This window comes from Dipodomys spectabilis, unplaced genomic scaffold (assembly GCF_019054845.1).
Source record: "Dipodomys spectabilis isolate Male_0828 unplaced genomic scaffold, ASM1905484v1 ptg000048l, whole genome shotgun sequence".
Lineage (NCBI taxonomy): Eukaryota > Metazoa > Chordata > Mammalia > Rodentia > Heteromyidae > Dipodomys > Dipodomys spectabilis.
This window is the reverse complement of record NW_024870725.1, coordinates 956,019-961,262: the sequence shown is the minus strand read 5'-3', so window position 1 is coordinate 961,262 and position 5,244 is coordinate 956,019. Positions and strand designations below refer to the sequence as shown.

Genomic DNA, 5,244 nt, shown 5'->3' with positions numbered 1-5,244 from the left:
ACAAAAAACACAATGTGTCATATGGTCAGATTACTTTAAAAAGCTAAGTAATTTTCTTCATGATCACAAAGTACATTTCAACTTAGTAAATTTGAACACAGATTGTCATGCTCTTAGTACTCCTGAGAATGTCATAAAATTGTATTTCACTGGTAAAAAGAATCTAAACCATAGAGAAAATAAATTAAAGATTATAAATATCCAATTGTCAAATTATAATATTAACATGTGTATATTAAAGGAACACTCATAAAATCTCTCACTCTCCTATTCTGAAGGACCTGGCCACAGTGGCCTTCTGCGATGCACAGTCCACTCAGGAAATCCACTAGAAGGTGTTAAACGAGGCCATGGGAACGATGATGTACCACACCATCACCCTCAACAGGGAGGACCTGGAGAAGTTCAAGGAGCTCAGGGTCATCGTGCGCATCGGCAGCGGCTATGACAATGTGGACATCAAGGCTGCCGGCGAGCTTGGCATCGCCGTGTGCAACATCCCGTTGGCAGCCGTGGAGGAGACGGCCGAATCCACCATCTGCCACATCCTCAACCTGTACCGGCGGAACACGTGGCTGTACCAGGTGCTGCAGAAAGACACACGGGTGCAGAGCGTGGAGCAGATCCGCGAGGTGGCCTCAGTAGCAGCCCGGATTTATGGGGAGACGCTGGGCCTCATCGGCTTTGGTCGCACAGGGCAGGCAGTTGCTGTTCGAGCCAAGGCTTTTGGATTCAGTGTCATATTTCATGACCCCTACTTGCAGGACAGGATAGAGCAGTCTCTGGGCGTGCAGAAGGTCTACACCCTGCAGGACCTGCTGTATCAGAGTGACTGTGTTTCCCTGCACTGCAATCTCAACGAACATAACCACCACCTCATCAATGACTTTACTATCTAGCAGATGAGGCAGGGGGCGTTCCTGGTGAATGCAGCTCGCGGTGGCCTTGTGGATGAGAAAGCGTTAGTCCAAGCCCTCAAGGAGGCCAGGATACGAGGCGCTGCCCTCGACGTGCACGAATCAGAGCCCTTCAGCGTTGCTCAGGGTCCATTCAAAGATGCGCCAAATCTCATCTGCACCCCGAACACGGCCTGGTACATTGAGCAGGCCTCACTAGAGATGAGGGAGGCAGCAGCCACGGAGATCCGCCGCGCCATCACCGGTCGCATCCCAGAAAGCTAGATTCTTATATATCACCCTGCACCAGAATCAACTACAAATGGATCAAAGACCTCGGCGTCAAAGCAGACACTCTGAAAACATTACAGGATGGAATAGGAGAAACCCTAGGCCTCCTTGGCTCAGGCCGAAATTTTCTTAACAGAGACCCGGAAACACAACAAATCAAAGAAAGGTTGGACAAATAGGATTGCATGAAGTTGCAAAACTTCTGCATGGCAAAGGACATAGCTAGCAAGATCAATAGAAAGCCCACAGATTGGGAGAAGATCTTCACTAGCCATACAACGGACAAGGGTCTCATATCTAAAATATACTTGGAACTCAAAAAATTAAATCCCCCAACAACAAATCCTCAAAGAAACAACTGCTCAAAAAATAAGTGGGCTAAAGACTTAAGAGAAACTTCTCTGAAGAAGAAAGAAGGATGGCAAATAGACACATGAAGAAATGCTCAACCTCTTGAGCCATAAAAAAATGCAAATCAAAACAACACAGAGATATCACCTCACCCCAGTTAGAATGGCTATAATCAAGAACTCTAACAACAGATGCTGGAGGGGATGTGGACAGAAGGGAACCTCACTTCATTGTTGGTGGGAGTGTAAACTTGTTCAACCACTTTGGAAAGCTGTATGGAGGTTCCTCAAAAGACTCCACATAGAGCTCCCTTATGACCCAGCAATCCACTTTTGGGCCTTTACCCAAATGTTTACAAACAAGACCACACTAAAGCTACCAGCACAACTATGTTTATTGCAGCATTATTTACCATAGCTAAGATATGGAACCAACCCAGATGCCCCTCAGTAGATGAATGGATCAAGAAAATGTGGTATATATACATAATGGAATTCTATGCCTCCATCAGAAAGAATGACATTTCCCCATTTGTTAGGTAAGGGAAAGGCTTGGAAAACATTATATTAAGTGAAGTAAGCCAAGCCCAAAGAAACATAGGTCCCATGGTTTCCCTTATTTGCAATATCTAGTATATGTATGAGTCAAGCAGAAAAGGTCAGATAATGTGGTGTTAGGAAAATGAACCCTTAGGTATGTATTTAAACGTTTTTTTTTTTTCTTTCATGTATTTGTTTCTAACTCATTTATAAGATTATTTCTTTGTAGCTTTGTATGTCCCTCCCCCACAGTATAACCCCTGCTTTCACTATATTTGATGTCGGTATAATTTGTGGAGGTGATGAGGAAAAACAAGTCGTTTAAGGATACAAGTGGACCCGATGCAACAATGAGAAGTATAAATTGTCATGTCAAAAACGAACTTTACAACTTTGGGGGGGGTTGGGTTGGTGGGGGGGGGAGGCTGGGAATGGATGTGAAGGGTAAACAGAGGAGGAGGCTGCAATGCTTGATAAGAAATGTACTAATTATCTTGCCCATGTAATTGTAACCCCTCTGTACAGTATGTTCACAAAAAAATAAATAAATAAATAAAAAAAGAAAGAAACTGTGTCAAGGAATTGTTTGTCACATCGGCTCCTTGGTCAGTAATAGACCAGCAAGCAATTCATCCTGAGCTCAATGGTGCCAAACACAGGTACCCGCCGGGCATCGTGGGTGTGGCCCCGGGAGGACTTCCTGCAGCAATGGAAGGCATCATCCCGGAGGCATCCCGATGACTCACAACCTCCCCTCCCCTCCGTGGCACACCCCTCCCAGGCTCCGTCTCCCAACCAGCCCACAAAACATGGGCACAATCGAGAGCACCCCAACGAGCAATAGCAGACAATGCTGCACGAGGTAACCACTAAGATAAACTTAGGACCAAGAGACAGTGGCAAATGTATGAACTGAGAAAAGGAGTCTGACGGTCTTTCTAACAGAGCCCTGGACATATATATCATTGATGTTGCAGTGTTAATGCTACAAGGAGCTAGAAAACAAGATGTTTGCTCCAGAAGCGCCGAAAGACGAGGACATGACTTATTAACGACCAACTTCTGTTATTGTGTGTTAGGTTTTCATCTGTGCATCCAATCACAAAGAATAAATAGAGCTTTTTCTTTCATCAGTCCCCTGGGCACAGCTGGTCCTGAGCAACTTGTTCTAGAATGCTGCATCAAGAGTTCCAAACATTGAAATAAAAATATTGAGAGGAAACCCCCACCTTGACTCTAGCCCCTTCGGTTCCCAGGGGCTTCTTACCTCTTTTTGCTAATAGGAAGATTGAGTTACTACGAAATGGGGAAAACTGTCTGCCTGTGTCAGACACATCGGCATGCACAGGAACAAAGCCAGTACAGGCTTGTGCACGGAAGTTCTCTCCTCTGAACTGCATACTGAGCGGGCAAGTTGGTTGTAAGTTCAGTAATACCCTCTGATGCAAAAAACAAGAAAAAAAGAAAAAATATTAAGTTTCACAAGCTGTTTGTACTCAAATATATTCTCTCAGTTTCAGATCTTCAGCTATTTTATTGAGTGGGAAGTCTTGAGCTGTTAAAGTTCAAGAAGAATAATGTTGCATTTCCTTATGTATCAGGAAACACTTTTTATGGTAACTTGTCAGATTGTCTATGAACAAACCCACTTTTTTAGACATTGATAAATTCTTTTCTTCACGTGATATTTTACACAAGAACACTTCAGATGTGTTATTAGATGTGACTGATTTTAACAAATCCTATTAGATTTGTATCAACTAGTTACATGTTCTATTCATAATCTTTTGTGAATCATTGCCTTTTTGTTTAAAAAAGATGGCCTATTTTGAGCTTTGTATAGGTACATTTCTGTTTCTATGACAAAAGAAAAACCTTAAAACTGTCCCAAACAGAAAAAAAAATAATGGCTATCAGAAGTATGTTTTGTTTTAATGTGAGTTACCGTTACTGTATTTGTTTATTGTAAAGGTGGACATTTAGCATTCAGTGCAGTTTTAAATAAAAAGTAATTAAAATTAAAAAAAAATCTCTCACTCTGTACAAATATAGTAAAGACTGAGAAATAACCAATTGCTATTTATAGTGGCATCAAGCAGAGGCATTTACTTTTTTTCATTAGGGACAATTTTTCTGATATGATCCAGTACATAACTTTGCAGCTCCAGATAAATGCCAATGATTTATACATTTTATCCAAGCTTCAATCTGTAGTTTTCTTTATTATAGTTTCAACATAACACTAAAAATAACTAACTCTTTAGATTTAAACATTGGCATACTACTAGTTTTTAAAACGCTCCGTATTGTGCATCAGTTTAGATCTTTCTCCAAATTATATACAGAAGATTACACTAAAAATTGGCCAAAGTATTCTGAGAATAAATTCTGGCATGAATATAAGTAATACAAATAACATTGAGAGATATGTGTGTGGGTTATTGATTTTTTTAATAAAAGTATTCAATAGCAACTACCTATCCAGAGACTTGAGTTTATCAAGGGGAAGTGCTTATACTGTATTTTCCTTTCAGCTACTGGAATTATGTTTTGGCGTTGCCTTAGTGGAAAAACATATATGTAAACTTCATATTTAGATAAAATCCTTGTAATGAGTTCAATTTATGGAGTTTATATTGAGTCTAAATCATATTATTTCTCTCTTCAATGTTAAAGATTATGGTTCTAAGAAAGTTAGAATGCATTCGATTTCTATCCTTTCATTTTTGTCTCACTAAAAACAGGACACAAATACTGCTTCACTGGAAAAAGAAATTATCATTTCAGACCAGGCAATGGAACTATCTACAAAAAAATCCTGTTTTACTGAATTCTAATTTTTCTTGTTGTTATTAAAAAGTTGATGTACTGAGGAGTTACAGTTCCATAAGTCAGATAAAGAGTAAATTTTTTAAACAATATCACCCTTTCCCTAGCTGTTCCTCAGTTTTGTCTTCTGTTCCCACCCACAAGTTGTATAGCTCATTTTAATCATAGTGTCTAATGAGTACCACTGCTGCATTTGTTCACCCTTTTTCTCGCTATTTCTGTGCCCTCTTTCCCTCTGAAAGACAGATAAATGGAGAAACAAAAAAAAAAAAAGGTAACCTAAAGAGCAACAAAGGAAAACACCTATTGATTCCATTTTCTGGAGTTCATTTCAATAA

General features: G+C 40.2%; 1 pseudogene; it reads left to right on the top strand.

Moving 5' to 3' along the window:
- Positions 1-335: 335 nt before the first annotated feature.
- On the top strand, positions 336-2,921 carry LOC122107205 (annotated as a pseudogene).
- The last annotated feature ends 2,323 nt before the right edge of the window (positions 2,922-5,244 follow it).